The sequence below is a fragment of the Centroberyx gerrardi genome, chromosome 10 (genome assembly GCF_048128805.1).
Source record: "Centroberyx gerrardi isolate f3 chromosome 10, fCenGer3.hap1.cur.20231027, whole genome shotgun sequence".
NCBI classification, from domain to species: domain Eukaryota; kingdom Metazoa; phylum Chordata; class Actinopteri; order Beryciformes; family Berycidae; genus Centroberyx; species Centroberyx gerrardi.
In genome coordinates, this window is record NC_136006.1 from 31,291,747 (window position 1) to 31,311,450 (window position 19,704).

Consider the following 19,704-nt stretch of genomic DNA (forward strand, 5'->3'; position numbering starts at 1 on the left):
ATTTACGCGTTGTTTATCGATGCTGTGTGTTACCGCTTAAAAAACAAGCAGCCTGTGAACACCTTGCATGAATTGCAAATATTGCATAATGTTATTCGCTGTAAATTCGGAACCGCAGTTTTGACTCATGCTTTAAAGGTGATCAAACATACATAACCCGATGACCACATATTGTGTTTAATGTGTATGTAATGTCTGAAGTGTTTGACGTGATTGTAATTTTTGTAGTTTCTGAATGATTTGTTTCAAGTTGTATTTGATTTTTTACTCATATCAAAAGTTGTAGTTTGATGTTTCTGAATGATTTGATTTTAAAGTTGTGTTTGACTTTTATTGTTTGATGAATTTTTACGCATATCAATAAGTTGTAGTGTGTAATGATTCATTAAAATAAAAAAAATCTATAAACTTCTCATTTCCAAGAAAGGCGTCCTGAAGGAGAGATGGATTTGGGGAGAGAAATGAAAAATTTGTGATATGCAGGCCTTGGTCGAGCATAATGACGGGTTTAATTATTTATTAACGGTCATCGATTTATTTTCAAAAAAGGCTTATGCAAGACCCTTAAAGAAAAAAACAGGATCCGAGGTCTCCAAGGCCTTTGCCTCTATTTTAAAAGACAGCGGGACACCTGGAAAGTTACAAACTGATGCGGGAAAAGAATTCTTTAACAAAAGTTTTGAGGCCTTGTTGAAGAAACACAGCATTAATCATTTTGCTACAGCCAGCGACCTGAAAGCATCTGTGGTCGAAAGATTTAATCATACGTTGAAAACTCGAATGTGGAGGTATTTTACGGCTAAAAACACCAGACATTACCTAGACGTCTTACAGGATTTGCTTGAAAGGGTTAGCAGGGTTAGCACAATAGCAGTTATCATAAGTATATATAAGTATAAATTTATAAGTATAAAAATGCCTCCTAAGCAGGTGACATCGGAGAACACCCCTCAAGTTTTTCAAAACCTGTACGGTAGTGTAGGGAATTTGGTGCTTTGGGGTAGTACTAAGTTCAAGGAGGGAGATCTGGTAAGAATATCCAAACTGAGAGGAGTGTTTGATAAAAAATATTTATTATACGGATGAGTTGTTTACAGTGGTCGAACGCATACCTCGTCTCCCCCCTGTGTACAAACTGAGAGATTACGACGGTGAACCTATCGTGAAGGTAGAAAGTGACGAAATGTATCAAGTAGAAGAAATTCTGGGAGAGCGTAAACAAAAAGGTGAAAAGTACTTCTTGGTGCGCTGGAAAAATTGGCCGGAGAAATTCAACAGCTGGGTCAGGGCTCGTGACCTTAAAAATGTATAAAAACAATATGTAACCCTCTCTGGGTTTCATACTCTTTTAGGAAGGATATCAAATAGGATATCAAAGATAGAGTCAAAGTCATGGATCAATTGTCTGGCGAAGGGTTTTATGTGACCCTACCCTCCAACGCCAGCCACAATGTTTTTAAAAATAATACAAGTTCTAGTTTCTGTGTGGATTTAGCTCAGCATATCGATTTAGAGGGTCCGTGGCAGGTTGCCTTGACGGAGATTTCATACCCGCACACCTGGTTTAACATTCCCGCAGATTCGGCCTACTTTGAATGGAGGCCAAAACCTAACAAGCCCAACTCAGAGAGCGAGGTCCATCGTCAAAGGTTTAGAGGAGGTTATTACAACAGCCTGAGTAAACTTAAGGGGGAGCTGGAGGCCAATCTTAGAAAAGTTGGAACCGATATTTATTTAAACTTTAGCGGCATTCAAAAGAGACTTGAATTTCAGGCAGGAGGTCAATATCATCTACGCTTTTTTCCGCCCGTGGCTTACATGCTGGGCATGAAACCGGGAGAATGGTTCACCTTCGAGGAAAGGATGGCTCCCTACCCCACGGATATAAAGACGGGATTTTATCAACTGTACTGTTATAGTGATGTGGTTCGTCATCAGATGGTAGGAGACGCTTACGCACCGCTCTTGAGAACGGTCGAAATACGAGGGACGTACGGCGACATAGTCACACAGTGTTTTAACCCCGCCGACTATGTACCCGTGGCGAGGAAACACATTGAAAACATTCACATTGAGATCAAAACGTATCAAAACATTCCTGTAAACGTTACCTACGGGAAGAGTATTGTGAAACTGCATTTTAGACGCGCGTCTAAGATATAGAGATATAAAAATGATTCTGAATGATCCTCATCGTTTTGTGAGCTATTCTGAAAATCAAGTCGGGGGAGGTCTCAAGGGTTTTTACGGAGCCCCTGTAATGTACGGGAGAGGAATAGGATCTATATTTTCAAAATTATTTTGTTTTGTATCACCCCTGATGAAAAAAGGTTTTTCCCTTGCAAAACCTCATCTTAAATCTGCCGCCCGAAATATTGCTTCAGACGTATTTAGCCGAGTCGTTAGTAAATTCAGTCGAAAGACAGAAGGTCAAGAAGGTCAAGAAGGAGCGGGTGTTATGATTCTGGCTAGAAGAGCGAGGAAGAGACCGCCGGGGCGACGTGTAAAAGGAGGCAAATCAAAAAAAAGAAAATCAGTTGAAAGACGCAAGCCTAAAGGAAGGAACTCTGTCGGGAGGTCCGGAGATATATTTTAAAATGGCTCTTATACACGAAAAATCACCCGAATGCACCATGACGGAGTTGGATTTATTCTCAGCGCCCATGACGCAGCTGTCTATCGAAGAAAAACACTACATAGAAGTTATGCCTATATCGGCCATTACTGATAGAGGTCCTATTGAATTCTTTATTCCCGGAGACGGTGAAAAATACCTAGATCTCAACGATACTTTGCTACTCTCTCCGCCTGAAAATTACCAACGCCGACGGGACAAACCTGGCTCAGGACACCGCCGTGAGCGTCATTAATTATCCTCTGAATACTATTTTTTCACAGTGCGACGTAATTCGCGGGGACAGACTGATATCTCAGGCCAGCGCCACTTACCCGTATAGAGCTATGATCGAGACCCTGCTAAACTTTTCAGAAGAGACGCTAAAAAGTCAATTCAGCGCAGGGTTATTTTACAAAGACATGGCCGGCGCTATGGACTCTGTAGTGATTGATTACGGGCCTAATAAAGGGGTAGTTCAGAGAGGTCGACTCTAGAGAGTTTCACTTGCTGAGCCCCCTTCACGCCGACATATTTTTCTGCGAGAGGTTACTTTTGAACTCTGTGGATTTGAGAATTAAGCTGACCCGGGGAAACGACGCGTTCTGTCTCATGGCAGCCGCCAACGCCGATTACCGTTTAAAAATACTCGGGGGCTTCCCTGTTTGTCAAGAAAGCCACAGTCTCCCCCGCCGTGCATTTAGGTCATTCGGCGGCCTTGCTGAAAGGTAACGCGCTCTACCCGTAATCACGTATTAATGTGAAAACATACTCCATCCCCCAGAATTCAAGAATATGTAATCAAGAGAATCTATTTCTCGGGACCATGCCCAAGTACCTAGTACTCGGAATGGTTAACCACGAAGCCTTTACAGGGAGAAGTGACTTGTCACCCTTTAATTTTATCCATAACGATGTGGAATACATGGCCGTCTGTCAGGACGGCAGACAGGTTCCCGCCAAAGCTTTCCAGCCACAATTTAAGAACAACCAGTCGGTCAGAGAGTTTTACAATATGTTTACAGCCACAGGGAGACATCTTAAAGATTTACCTCTCTGTATCGACCGAGAGGATTTTCAACGGGGATATGCCTTATTTGTTTTTAATCTAAACGCGGAAGAAGACAGCAACGCCTTATCACCCGTTTCCAATGGAAATTTAAGACTGGAAATGAGATTCAGAGTTCCCTTACCGCATACGACCACGGTTATTGTTTATGATTCTATTTTGGAGATAAACTCCAAACGACAAGTGTTGGTGGATTATTACTAAGCCTGACCCCAATATGAATAATCATCAATTGGAAGGCCTCTTGCGTCATTTACTGGGAGATATATTCTGCGGCGTATGGGCCTCCGATGAATTACCATTACTGCAGAGGACATTTAGACCTCCGGCCTATTTTATCGTAAACACGGACCCCCGTCATCGGCCCGGACTGCACTGGCTCGCTCTAACTCTGGAGGAAGATGGAAAGGCTACCTTTTTTGACTCTTTTGGATTTCCCCCTGATTATTCCTATTACCCTAAAAGCATCTTACAATTTTTGGAATTCAATTCCAAAAATTTGATTTTCTACCACGAGAGAGCTTCAACACCCGCTATCCGTGGTTTGCGGGGAACACTGTGTTTATTATTTATGCCACAGGGCCAGCGGTCTATCCTACGAACGTGTGCTATCTTTGTATCAAGATGATTCGATGAAAAATGATGTCATGGTATCAGATTTTGTGAAAAGATATAGACGTTGTGTAAGGAATCAGCGCGCAGGGTCTTTTAACCACGTCTCCTTTAAAAATGTTTAACGAATGTCATAATTTTTGATTAATTTGTGTTTCACTAAAAATGTAGTCGTGTTTTACTAAAAATGTAATTAAAACAATGTTGGAAAAATGAAAACGCATACTTCTTACTTCATAAGTCTTTAAATAAAAACATGTTCTTTACTGAAGAAAAAAATAATTTGTTGAAACTTATTTATGAAACTTGTAACCAACGCAGGGAAAGTTCAATACTCCTCTTTTTCTTCTTTTTCAGTCCGGCGGTCTCTGAATCTTCTGAGACATCTTGAGTATTAGACCAATGTGGGGAAAGTACAATATTCCTCTTTTTCTTCTTTTTCAGTCCGACGACGGATTCAGAACCGTCTAGGTCCGAATCTTCCGAGAGGTCTTTGAGCTTTAGAATATATTGACGTAGTTAGTGAGTATTAGTCACGCTTAAAAGCGGTATGTTCATATCAGACAGCGCCTTCAAAAACACATCCCAACCTCTCAGCTTGGTTTTACGGGCGGATGGTTTAAAGGTAGATGTTAAATGTTTCATTAAATCCAACATGTGCGATCCTCTGACGGGGATATCTCTGTACATAAATTCACCGTCCTCGTTCCATCCAGTCGCTCCTTTTGACTCTAATATTTTACGCATAATATACTCCGTATTTTTCTGAAAACGAGGGTTAACGTTCCTGAGTACTTCGTTAAAAATATCTTTGTGGGATTCCATTTCAGTCAGATTCGTTTCAGTCTCCTTAGGAAGACTAAGAGTAATTTCTCTAGTTTCACCTTCCTTTTGTTTCTGGAGATTAAGATATCTTTGTAGGAGCATGTATTTTTTAATTTTCTCGTCGGGTAATAATCCTTTTTGATTAAGAATCTCTCTCATTTTCTCATCCAGCTCATTTTCGGCCTTTTGTCTGATATTTTCAGAACTCTTTTGCGTTTCTTGTAGACGGTTTAGATCATGGGTCTCAAACTCGCGGCCCGCGGGCCAATTGCGGCCCGCGAGACGATATTTTGTGGCCCCCACCTTAATATGAAAGTTTAATGTTAGTGCGGCCCGCGAGTTTTATATGGATGGCACTTTACAGTATTGTGTGCGGAACTGAACGAACCTACCAGTCACGGTGGGGTATATGGCTCTCGGGGGTGGGACATCGACCGGGCTTGATGCAAGCAGAGAAACATTTCTCAATGAGTGAAAGTTACAGCAGCGTTGCCATGGAGAGTTTTCTTCCGTGCCTGGCTGGCTGCCTCGTTTCTATTGGGCACACGCGGACATTCGTCCCAGCGCGCTGCGTTCACAACACTTCCAAAAAAAAGATTTTAAAGTTGCTGCCCAGCGGGACATTATACGTATATATGTCTCTCTCTGACAAAATAAATCAAAGTGATGCGTACGCGGCGGGATAAAAGAAAAGTAAGGAACTCAATGTAGCCTAACGTAGTCTGCAGTCACATAGCGACACCTGTCCGTCGGCGATAAAGGTCCCCGGTAACCCGGACCAATTATAGGGTCGCACCGTTATTTGTGGGTCATTATTTTTTATTTGCATCGCGCTATTTGCATTGCCTCACACGATGAACACTACATATATTTCTATATGATGTCATTTGTTTTTTTTGTTTCTATGACTACTGCCAGGTCTCTAGCAGCAAGGAGTAGGCAAGAGAAGCCATGTTCAGAAGAACAGTTCATGTTCTTCAATGTTCCATTCATGTTCAGGACAATTCATATTCAGAATAACCCATTGAGGTTAAAGAACTGTTAATAAAGACGTTTAAATCTTATTTTGTGTTAAAAAATAAAAATAAAGACATTTGAGAAGATTGGAATTTTTTTAACAAAGCTTTTCTTGTGGAATACCTGATGCGGCCCAGCCTCACCCAGACTCTGCCTCCAGCGGCCCCCAGGTAAATTGAGTTTGAGACCCCTGGTTTAGATGCTCGGGAGAGATCATATACATTTTCTGCATTTTCCTTTTAGGATCTAGGAATGAGCCCGCTGACAAGTTGACCCACAAACAGTAAAACAGAATTGAGCAGAGGCATCAAAAATCCTCCTTTTTGAGTCAATATTTTTCGTTTCTTGCTTAGGCCGGTATTTTTATTAGCCATCTGTCTGATGTGTTTCTTGTGTTGTTTTAGTTTTTTGTATTGACAGGCGGTGAGGGGGATGTTTCCTTTCAAAAGATTATGGCTGATTTCACATAAAGCCTGTATGACATCAGCTTGGCATCCTTTTATCGTGGCTTTGCGTCGACTCGGAGAACTGTTTGCCAGCTTTCTCAGCAGCGGGAGGTTTCTTTTAAACGTACAGACATCTTATTTTTTCTTCTTAGGCAAATATACGCAGGACGGTGCTCCGGGTAGTAGACCCATTCTTAGTCTAAATTGTTTTGGACAGGTAGGAGTCAAGTCTAACATTAAATAAACGTGAGGGTTTTTGGTAGCATCGTCATAACTTTCCATAAAAAAGGCTTTTTGTCTGGGATATATCTGATGAGCCAAGATATTCATCTGTAACTTGTCACGAGGATTTTTAAACAAGATGAGATAATTACTGTTTAAGCTGATGGTGCGGCTGTATTTACCTCGGTGAAAAATATTCTGCATCAAAAACATGACGCTCATATTTCTGTGATGTCTATACTGTGTAAAGATTTTTACAATTTCAGGATGGTCAGTGGCTTGAAAAATAACATCGTCCAAAATAACCAGGTGTGTTTTTGCAGAAGGAAAAAGTTGTTCATCTTCAAAAGAATCAGGTAGTCCGTGAACAAAGGTTATCTTTTTATTCAGCTTTTGTAATTCAGCATACATGGGCTGAAAACATGTATAAATCCAAACAATGTTTTCAGTTACAGAATCCATCACATATTCACAGTTTTCCACTACATTTTTTACAAAATAGGTTTTTCCACTACCGCTGGGTCCCACAATCAGACAGGAAAAAGGCAACCGCAGCCTATGATCAAAATCAATTTCCTGTATTACACCAAGGTGTGACATTTTTAATTTACAGAATTGACCAAAGGTTAATAACCAAAGGGTACAGTTCGACCATGGGATAAGAGTCACCTTTTGTCATACACCACTCTGAACTTTTTGTGAACCGTCAAATTTTTTAGGTAAAACCCCTTTTTATTGCGCACAATGTTGTGCTGTGGGGCCGCTATCACGTTTTCTTCTTTAGAGTTTTCAATGTAACCTTCTACCAACTCTTTGATGCTGTCAAAGTTGATCTGTTCGCTACATTCGCGCGGCTGAGTGATGCCCTTAGCTCACAGCACTACTCTTTTGTTTACAGTTTGATAAGCATAACTTTTGGGTCCCACCACCACAAATTCCTGTATGCTGTCACCTTCTAACTCATCCGTCAGCTCCCCCAGATAATTACCCAGTTCAAGCTGTGTCTGCCCCTGTTTTGTGACATAGATCAGACTATCTGTATCATAGTACAGAACTCTGTCTTGCAAAGGCTCCATAAAACTGTACAGCTTGTGACGCCCGTAGGCAGTGGTGAAAGCTGCTATAAACACGTTATTCGCCTTACTCGGGGGCGCGAAACAGCGATCACCGTGACACCACTGAAGCAGAGCCATTCTGTCGTTGAGGAAGGAGAAGTACTTGACTTCGTATTGTTCTGAAAACATAAACTTGAAAAATTCTTCAGGCTTGGTGATCAGTTCAGTTTGGGTCAGATTACTTCTCTGCGCAAACTTTCCCCAAAAGCTGTTGAGACAGAGTTTAGACACTTGTCTTTTGGCAGGGTTTGATACGATTTTAGAAGCGTCTAACAAAATGCCCTGATTTGCATGATAGTCCCTTATGTATTTTTCTCTGCTTTCTTGATCTACCAACGCTTCGAGGGGGTAGCCTGAAGCTTCCTGCTTTCCCTTGAGAAAAGTGTGAATGTATTCGACGAATATAGATTTGCTATGTCTCTCAAAGTGCCACACCTCTGTGATCTTAGCGACCCTATAGCCCATCTCTAAGGCCTTGTTAAATTCAGGAGTGACCCAGACCCCCGTCAACGCTCTGGCCTCATCATTATGTGCACAAGGACCCTCTTGAAAATTCAATTCGGCACACGTACGACAGAGAGTAAACACTAGTTTACCTTTTCCCGTTTTGTATGGTAACACAGGGAAAAATAATCCTCTAGGAGGGTAGACAACAGCCCTGATCAATCCGAAGTAAGCCTGAGGCTCTTTGAAATCTTTGTAGATTATTTCGAGGTGTCCTAGAGGGTAAGGATAGTTACAGTTTACGTAGGGATAGAGGGAAGTCACGTCTACGTACTGTATAGTTTCATCAGAAGCGGCTGTGTACCTGAGCTGTACAGCGCACGTCCTACCTCCGTACAAAGCATCTGAGAGAGGCTGAGGAGCATTGTATTGTTTTAGAAAATCCTGCAATCCCTGATGTGATTTTTTCATCTCTGTCCAGTCATGTTCTCTCATCACTACCACTTTTACACCGTGCACAGATTGTAGCTTTTGTAATTTGTCCTCACATGCCTCGTGCAAATCTTGATAGCTACTAGAGGACAGATGTCAAGAGGCGGAAAACAGAACGGACAACCGTGGTAAAAACACCCCAGAAACTCCCAGGCCCAATATTCAGAGCGTGTTGAATAGGAATGTTCTCTGTGAACCTGACCCACTCTAACCACTGGATGCCAGCGCTTGAATATGTTTTAAACTGTTGTCTGTAGTCGTCGGGTGAGGGTATGGCGAGGCCATTAAAAGGTAATAAATTTGTGACAAAAACCTTCATGCACGCTGAGGCGATTGTGGCGCAACTGAAGGGGTCGACTTTCGTTTCTTTAATGTACTCTTCCCTAAATATGATGCAAGCCGTCATGAGGATGTCAGTGTCATTTTCGCAGTAAAGTTTAGCTTCCTTCTGAAAATCAAAAGTCCCATGAAGAGCGACAGTATTGTACCAGGTATCAAATTCCTGTTTTTGCTTTTCTGTCATTTGGTCTACTCCGTACAGCTCGCGAGGGGGGTAGGGGCCCATGTATTCTAAATTGGCCTCTGAACTAAAGCGATGGGGGAAAAACCCTTTGACTTTACTGCTAAAGCCTAAGGCCTTTGGCATAGCGGCTAGTGACATATATAAAAACGATCGTCGGTAGTCGCAATCTTGGAAGCAAATGACTCTGCTACCTTGCATAATTAAGCAGGGCTTTACACCCAACTCGACCATGGCGTTAAGAACAAGATAGCTGTCAAAACCTTTAGAATTGTGCGCTATAAACACCGATTTTGCGTATTTGGGCCTCCTGAAATGCAGAACAAAGTCTTTGGCACATTGGATCCCGTTAGCGCACCACGTCTCTCCCTCCAGCGTTTTTGTAGTCACTAAAAAGGGGACGTGAACGCCGTTTTCGTTTGGAAACGTTTCAAAGTTGTAGAATATTAAGTTCTGGTTATAATCTTTCTCGGGGAGCAAACACTGTATGTAACACTCATGCCTGTCTTCAGAGTCAGACAGCTGTTTCTCCCTGCAGATTTTACAATTGACACTCGTGCGGTTCGGTGTTCTTAGTCAAAGCCACGTAGTATATCAGGCCGCAATTTTAAGCATTTCGCAATCGCTGGCATATACTTTGGCATTTGGTCGCCATTTAGGCTTTTTGTGCGCTTCCAAAAAGAAAAGGGAACGACACGTCCTGTTGCATTCATTACATGCTGTAAGTTTTAGCTCATGCTGTGTACAGTCAGAGTCGAAGCATACTTTACAGTAATTGTCGCAGCTGTGATTCAAAACATTGTTGTATCCTGTGTAACAATGCTCGCACACGTTCTTTACTCCTAGAAAGGCTTTGAGATTTCTAATGCTGTAGTAGTGATTTAGGAAGAGAAATAAAAACAGTGTAGGCCTATTCGACTGCTTTTGGAAAGACGTCTGGAATTTAGAGAGTGTTTTTGAATCATTGGTTCTGTAAAACACTATAATTTTGCGGTTCAAAATCTGTTGAAATTTACAGATGTCGTTAAAAGTCACAGCCGTCTGTGCAGTCAACCCCGCTTTATCCTGAATCTCACTGCCAAGCACAGCGGCGTCCTTATCACAGAGATTGGGCCTCATAAGATGCGCCAAATTGATGGCAAAACACAGTTGATTACCGGGGTTTTCTGCTACGTACAAACAGCGAGCCTTCTTTTTAAGGATTTCACACTAACATTTTTTCCAACATTCTTCTTTTACCGCGGCCGCTGCCTCGTGGGTTGCGAATTACTTGGGCGACTAATTCTAGAGTATTGTCCGATGTTAAGGACTGGTTTGATTGTACAAGTCTATCCAATAGGTTCTGAAAACCATTTCTATCCATTTCTTCGTCAGCGGTTAAGATGTGGGATATGCTATTCTGTAACCTTTGACCTCTCAACTCCATCTGGATCACATCTCCGCGCCTTGCGTGTGAAAACGCTCTTTCTGTCATATTGTTTTTTTTGTATTTGATCCGTAACATTATAGAATGCAACGAAATCTACCTCGGCATCACCCTCAGAGTGAGGAAAATTCAGAAGCTGTCTTATTTCAACGTTATTAAATGTAGTGCGCATTACCACCCGCGGCTCTGTGCGCTCAGGTGTCTCTTGTTGCAAGTTGTTTACATCGTTTACATTTTCACCCCCTCGCTGTATCTGGTATTCTGAGAGAGCATTGTTTATTTCGCTCAAACAATCTGTTTCTGTGAGTGGTCGAGTGCATTGGGGCATGCAATAGCGTTGTTGATGGGTCTAAATGGGTCTAAAAGATCAGCGTCTACTCCTTCCTGATTTAGTTCGCCTATTGCATTTAGTAACAGGGCAGGCAGTTCTTGTAACGGGTCAGGCACATCAACTTGATTAATTCTGAAAGATTCTGTTAAAGATTCTGTTAAAGCCCTTAACTGTCTATGGTTTGGTTCTGTATCTTCGTTTTCACCCATGATCAAATGATTAAAAATGTCACACCTTGGTTTACAACATTTTACGGTTTAGCAGCCAGATACAGGAGCTCACTCATATCGCAGAAAAAGTTGCTCATACTGCAGAAAACATCGTTCATGGCCAGCAGACAGTCCTGCTTAAAGGTCCTCGTGGGCCTTCTCTCTTCTCAGTCTCGCTCTTCTCCCGCCGGTCTCTGTGTGTGTGTGTGTGTGTGTGTGTGCGTGCGTGCGTGCGTGTGAGAAAGAGAGAGAGCGAGAGAGAGAGAGGAGGAGGAGGAGTTCAGGGAGGGGGCGGAGAGAGAGGGAGAGTGAGTTTTCAGTTGACGTTTCAGTTAACACTTTTCCCGGCACAAGAAACTTACCCCTTCTGTAGGATCTTCTACTGGAAGAAGAAGCTCTGGAGCTGGAGCTAGAGCTGGAGGAAGAAGAAGAAGAAGAATTTTCACCCGGATCGGCCTGCAGTGGCCTGCGGAGCGGCCCGCGGAGCTTCAGAATTCACCGGCGGCGGTTCTGAATTCTGCGGTCCTTCAGGAATCAGAAGCGGATCCTTAACGTCTTCCTGAGCAGGTTGCGAGGGTTCCCAGGGTGTCAGACATGCTTCCAGATCAGCCAGAGGTTCTAGTGCGTGATGAAATATATGAATAATAGATGAATATACTATAATAATAATATTAATAATAATAATAATAAGATAATACTCACCATAAACGCCTTGAGAAAGTTGAGAGAATCCAGGGAATCCCGAGATAAAGGAATTTGTCTGAAATAAGGATAATAATAATATATATTAATGATAAGACTTAAGACTTTAAAATAAGAGTACCTTTTAAAAAGAATTAAATAATAACCTACGTCCTCAGCATCATGGTTTGTTGTCGTTGGAGATCCAACGAGTGTTCCAGGAACTGCGAAAAAAACAACAATATTTACAAAAAATAAAATAAAAATACTTATAAAATAACTTTAACTAATGCAATAATTAAAGTAAGTCTCTACCAGAAGCCATGGTTTTGTCTGTCTGTCTGTCTTCTTACTACTGGCTCACGCAATTTGAATTTATAGCCCTCCAGACAAAAAGCCTGGGAATAAAAAATAATTCATCTTACCTTTTTCTTTCGTCTTGCGTGCAAAACGTTGTTCTAAATGTTGCTTTGTCTTTCGTCCATATTGTGACTACCATATTTCCTCTAATAGTGGCCTGTAGTCAATTAAAAGCCGGGTCTCCGATAATGGCTGGGGCCGTCGTCGACACGAACAAATAAAGGCCGGTCTCAAATACAGGCCGGGGGAGAAAACAAAGGAAACAAGACTAGGTCAAAACCTAGTATATGGCTGCACCGTGTCCGTCTCCTCTCTCCGCCGCTGTCCTCTCCACCGCGCCCACGGCCCACATTGATCCTCCCGATCCAAGCCCCGGACCCCCGCCAAAATCTCAGCCGGATCACCGGGAACACATCGGCGCCCAGGTTCAGTTAGCTTCAGTTAGCTTCAGCTTGCTTCAGCTTACATGCAAACAACGGTGGATACCGGTAAACTCCTGGTGCCTGTTTGTAACTGTAGTTTGTAGTAACGTACAAGTGCCACAAGATGGCTCGGCCAGCGAAAGACTCTGGAGCATGCCGTCGTCGATTACCGTAATTATCGTAATGCATTGCAGTAACAAAAAAACGTCTACCTAACGTACCCCAACAGAAGCAGATCAGAAAACAAGGAGGCTTCGTACTAAAATATGAGCAAATATACTTATCAAACAGAGGGAATTAGAAATAAAGGCCTGTCTCTAATATAAGCCTGCTTCCAATAAAGGCCTGGTACCCTCTGCAGTTGAGGTAAATAAAGGCCCGGGCCAATATTAGAGGAAATAAGGTATTCATCTTACTTGACCCCTGCGGTGGTATCATACAGGTCTGCTGATTGAAAATTCTGTGAATGTGTTTGAATGAATGAATGTTTAGTTTCTCCAGGAATAAAGCTTGGGAAATATTTCTTTCTAAATGTTGCTTTGTCTTACGTTCGACTATTCATCATACTTGACCCCCTGCGGTAGTATCATATAGGTCTGCTGATTCAACATTCTACAGGGGGGTGCTGGGAAAAGTTTAGTTTCTGCAAAATGTTGTTCTAAATGTTGCTTTGTCTTACGTCCGACTATTCATACTATTCATCATACTTGGCCCCCTGCGGTAGTATTATATAGGTCTGATGAATGAAAATTCTATCGCTGTGGTAAGAAAAGTTTAGTTTCTCCGGGAATAAAGCGTGTCCCCTGACCTTTGACCTAGACCTGTCACATTAATATTCTGATGAAAGCTGGTCTATACATCTCTCTATTGAACTATATTGACTCACGCATTTATATATTTATATTTACATTTATTTATATATTTATTGCCTCATTTATTTATTTCAGGATTTATTTCATAGCCATATTTATTTATTTCATAGCCATATTTATTTATTTATGTATTTATTTATTTCATATCGACTTAAATGGCATTCCACACTCAACAGGGTCTTCTTTCCCCGCTGATCCTGCCAAGCCCGTTCCCTTGGCTGTGGTTTCGCTAGATAGTAGGTAGGGACAGTGGGAATCTCGTTCATCCATTCATGCGCGTCACTAATTAGATGACGAGGCATAGTTACTTCCGCCGTTACCTGCACTTCACTGAATTTCTTCACTTTGACATTCAGAGGACTGGGCAGAATTCACATCATCGTCAACCCCACAAAACGTGGGGTAGCCGTGACATAGGACCTTTGCTACGGATGCCCTGTCAGCTGCCCTCGATGCCTTCAGCCCATATAGACTGACAGGGTTGTGTAGGGGACCCAAGAACTGGGCCTAGCCCACACGCCCTTTTCATGGAGTTTAACGAGGCACGTCCTCAGGGGATCACCCACCCCTTCGTCATCCATAGTCGGGGATGCACACATTTCCGAAGTGGAGAACGGCCCAAGCTCCTCCCAATTACCGAAAGCAACCAAGTAATTCCCTTAGGCACTGTGACAGAGTTCGGGTACCATCGAATGCTTCCCTTGCCCGGCCACCGGTAGACAAAACGACCTGGGGTTGAATGCCCAACGAACACCGGGTTTGACCGCCCTAAAAGTTCCCTTAAATACTGTGACAAAGATTAGGTACCATCAAACACTTCCCTTTCCCGGCCCACGGTATACAAACGACCGGGGTGTGTGTTAGTAGATGTATTCTCCAGGGCCGCCCCCCCTGGTATGACAGGAAAGGAGTGAAAATAATAATTTTTATTGAAAAATCATACAAACAACCAACAATAAACACTCCAACAATACTCAACTATTCACACAGTAGTACCTAATACAGCAATTACTAACATACCAATTTGTTAAAACATTTCAGCACATCAATTGTGTAGAGCAATGATCTTCTACTAAATAAGATGGCCAGTTGCTGGCGTCTTCTTGCGGGCACTCCAATCTCTTGCAGGAATTCTCGGTTCATGTCGAACCATTTGCCTCTTGCTCCCATAGGAAACCCTCTCACCAACACTCGCCGTATGTGAGGTCATTTTCTTCAAATGCGGCCATTGTCTTCAAATGCGGCTCTCTGTGCACCTGCCATCCCTGCTCGCTTGCGACTTCGGCAAGCAGGTTACACAGTTGTGTCTCTCCATTCTATTCAACTTCATCGATTTACACAAAGTCACAATGTGTTTCATCGTCTCAATAGATTTGCCACACAGTCTACATTTCAAGGACCTAGGGTGGACCTTCCTCCCTCGACTGAGGAAGGCCCTTGTGGGAAATGTGTTAGATCTTAGTTTGGCTGCCAGCACAAACTGTGATTCGGATATGTTATGCCTGCCCGGGTAGCCAGTGGTTACTCACTGTATCATTTTCCCACACTTCAACCCCCTCTCCTTGAGTAATAAGTTGAGCCCACTTGTTGAACTCAATCCATCTCCAATCAAAACATTTTCTGGATTCGCCCTCCAACGTCATGTTGTCCCCGTCCTGCGTCCGAGACGGCCGGTCGTCTTCCTCCTCGCCTGCCCACCGTCTCAGTTTACGGAGTTGACTGCTGGAAACGGTCTTCCTGGTCAAGTCTCTGGTGCAAGCATCCTCCGAGTTCTTCATGGAGATAATCCTGTTGGCCTGTATGGAGGGAATATGCGTGGCCAATTTATCCACTCCTAGACCTCCACTTTTCCAACTGGAGTAGATAAAGCCATCCGATACTGACTGATTCAGGTGGAGCCAATTCTTGATTGCCACTCGCACCATCTGGTCACAGAGGTCGAGCGTGGTCTTGCCGATCATGCCATTGTCCGCTAGGTAGATAACCCTAGGAATGCCATAGGTCCGAAATATTTAAATTTTCTGGCTGGGTTTAAGAGGCGATGTAGAGAGGTTGTTCACCAACTTAGACAACATACCTCCAATATCAGGCTTGAGAATCCCCTTCCAGGGATTCACCTCCACACCCAAGTATTTCTCTGCTTCGCCCGGACCAATCATGTGGAGCCTTGCACCTTTAAGCTTCCATGCCAGACAGTCATTTATTTTGTAGCTGGCTTCTGCCTTCTGCCTGATATTGAGGTCAAGACCTGTCATACTGCAGAAAGTCTCAAGCACCTCAAGATTCCGTTCCATACCTTCCCATGAGGAGCTTAACAGGGCAACGTCGTCTGCGAATGCCAGGGTCACAATCCGGGATTGGCCAGTCACAAAGCCCTCTCCAATCTCCTCAAGTTTACACAATAGAGGGTCTATGGCTAGGTTAAAGAGCAATGGTGACAGAGGGTCGCCCTGTTTGACCCCAACTGACAGCTTAATCGCCTTCGACCATTTGCCCTTCGTCTTGATAACTGTATTACATCCATCGTATGAAGATCTCACAAAGTCAATCACAAGTTTATCAACTCCTCTCTGGTGTAGGACATCCACCAGATGCGTATGTGACACCGAGTCAAATGCTTTAGCAAAGTCTATGAAGACCACCGCTAGAGGTTTCCTCTCCCTCTTGCTCAACTTAATGAGCCCATCCAGTAACATCAGGTTTTCAGCACATCCAGGAGCTGAAATGAACCCTCGTTGCCTGGGGTGGATCTTACATGCACTTTCCAACCTTTTATTAATAACCCCCGACAAAATCCTCTGCAGCACCGGTCCTATGGTAATTGGTCTCCACTGAGAGGTGTCAAGTTGGGCCCTTGGATCATCAGACTTCGGAATAAGCGTGGTCCTGTTTCTCTTAAGAACATCTGGAAACCTTCCAGACAGCAAGATGGTGTCGAACAGGTGGGACATCTTTTCACCTTTGGGGTCCCAATCCACAAGTTGAGCTTTGGTGACCCCATCAATTCCTGCTGCCGTCTTATTCTTCATCCTCTGAAGAATCTTCAACACTTCATCAGGACTAATGAGGTCATGGAAGAATGAATTGTCTGCCATCAAAAAGGACTTGAATTGGCCCAGGCCAGAGTACTTATCCGGTGACTCCCATTTATCTCGGAAGGTCTTTGTTATTACTGAAGGGGAGATGGGACACTCTCCCTTATGCTTTCCATCAAATATCAATTTGGCAAGTCCCCCCCTGTCAGAGACAAACAGAGATTGATAATGAAGGTAGCGCCGAGCCTTCTTCTTGATTTTAGGCGTCTTTCTCCTGCGCACCATTGTGAGGCGCCTAGGCCTTTCAACTTTTGGAGGACACAGTCCCTTAACCAACTTAACAATGAACTTGTTGATAGACCTGATCTCTAAGTTCGAAGGAGATTGGGACCGAGGAGACTCCTCGGCCCTTGTGACCACAAAGTCTTTCAGCAGCTGTTCTTTTGCCAAGTTTGGGGGGTCATCGTAGACAACTGGCGTCTGAAGTAACAACAAAACTTGGTTCCAAGAGTCTCGGTCATTAGTCATTATCTCACAATGACTCTCAAGTTTCCGCAACTGCCTGCACTTGTTCTTGATTTGGGCAACAGCATAGGACAGGAGTTGCTTTGCAACATGGCTATAAAAGCCAGAGGTTCCACCTCTAGACTGCATGAGATCCCGCAGCAATTTGACTGCCGACGTGCTCCACAAGTCTTTTCGGGGGTGGACAGTAACAGCAGTTGTCGGCAGTCTTGTTAGCATATAATTGCCTGTGTGTGATCTCCTCATATGAACCATTAAGCCTTGTTTAGAGGAGAAGTTTCTGGGGCAAATAAGACACTTGTGGCAGCCGCGTGTTCGTGTCACAGGTTTCCTACCACCACATTTAGATGCGTGACAGGCCATTGTTCTCAGGTTGGATCCCAACATATGCTGCAAACATACGAGATCACACCAATGCGATGTTAACTTTTAAGGTGTTTAGACGTATCACTTGCTGAACTCAGACAAGTGCCACACAAACTACAGTCATGATTCCGGAAAGGGAGGCGAATGCCCGCTCGCACCGAAGCATCCATTTTGCCAGCTGCTCTTCTGGATCCCGCCTTGGGGACAACGGATCTCTTAAGGCCCATGAAGAAGACACTTTTAACTTTCGAGGGACCATGGAACAGTCGTTTTCTCAACTTGTTGAAATTCCCACCACTCTTAAGTGGAGAGGCCACCGGTGAAGGTGTAACTCTTAACTTGGAGAGGAGAAACTTCCTCCTAATCAGCATGAGCCACCTAGGACTTCCCCGACACCTACTGAGAGAACTCCCCACAGGGTGTCGAAGAGGCGTATTCGATCCACCCTGGGGGGCGGCGGGCCTTGAAGAGCCACCCACTGCAGCCATTCCACTTCTTCGCAACACAGCTCTTGGCGTTGAAAGACTCCCTTTCGATCGGCCAGGGGTGACGGAGGCCATCGCCCCACCCTTCCGAACGGCGTTTGCCTATCTCTTAGGACCGACTGACCCATGTTCAACTGCTGTTCACATGGAACCCTTCTCCACTTTGGCCTTCAAAATTCTCATTTGAATATTTGCTACTACCACCAAGATCTGCACCCGTGGCGGCTCCACCCGGGCCCATGCCCTAGGCTTCCATGCTCACCGCTTCCTACTCGTCGCGGCGTAGCCCTCACGGCTCCTATTGTCGGCGACGGCCGGGTATGGGCCCGACGCTCCAGCGCCATCCATTTTCAGGGCTAGTTGATTCGGCAGGTGAGTTGTTACACACTCCTTAGCGGATTCCGACTTCCATGGCCACCGTCCTGCTGTCTATATCGACCAACACCTTTTCTGGGGTCTGATGAGCGTCGGCATCGGGCGCCTTAACCCGGCGTTCGATTCATCCCGCAGCGCCAGTTCTGTTTACCAAAAGTGGCCCACTAGGCGCCTCGCATTCCACGCCCGGCTCCAAGCTAGGGAGCCGGGCTTCTTACCCATTTAAAGTTTGAGAATAGGTTGAGATCGTTTTGGCCCCAAGACCTCTAATCATTCGCTTTACCAGATAAAACTGCGAGACTCTGAGCGCCAGCTATCCTGAGGGAAACTTCGGAGGGAACCAGCTACTAGATGGTTCGATTAGTCTTTCGCCCCTATACCCAGGTCGGACGACCGATTTACACGTCAGGACCGCTACGGGCCTCCACCAGAATTTCCTCTGGCTTCGCCCTGCCCAGGCATAGTTCACCATCTTTCAGGTCCTATCGCACGCGCTCACGCTCCACCTCCCCGACGGTGCAGGCGCCCCCGCGGGGCCGGGATCCCACCTCAGCCGGCGCGTGCCGGCCCTCACTTTCATTGCGCCACAGGGTTTGTTCGACCCTCTGACTCGCGCGTGCGTTAGGCTACGTTCACACTGCAAGCCTTAGTGCTCAATTCAGATTTATTGCTCAGATCCGATTTTTTTGTTTGGCTGTTCACATTATTTTTTAAATGTGGCCAATATCAGATTCCAGTGTGAACTGGTCACAGTCCTGAACTGACCCACATGCACAAAAGAACAATAACAAAGACGTCACACGCAGCACGCTGTCGTACGGAAGTAAACATGGAGGCCGCTGAAGTCAGCGTTTACGGTTTCATTTATAAGTTGTTCTTCTGTGGCCCCGTTCGGCCATTTGTTTCGATATGCTTTCAAACACAGACCGGTTACGATACGACCCCTCAAGTTTTGCTTGTACAGAATTACATAAATACTTATGAGGTCTAACACCTCACTGTCCCTCCACTGACTACCTCCATCGCAGCTGTCTTCCATGTTTGTATTCACAGAGTGACTCCCGCCAGCGCAGAATTGTGACAAATGTCGATCTAGAGTGACGTAAAAGTCGCATGAATTCCGATATGACTGTTCAGACTGAGGTCACATTGCAAAAAATCAGACCTGTATCTGATTTAGGACCACATATGAAAGTGGCCCAAATCAGAAGTGAAAAGATCAGATTCCATGTGATTTGTGC

General features: G+C 44.2%; 1 pseudogene; it reads right to left on the reverse strand.

The window, feature by feature from the left end:
- Positions 1-18,031: 18,031 nt before the first annotated feature.
- Positions 18,032-19,095, reverse strand: LOC144541370 (28S ribosomal RNA; annotated as a pseudogene).
- Between the last annotated feature and the right edge of the window lie 609 nt (positions 19,096-19,704).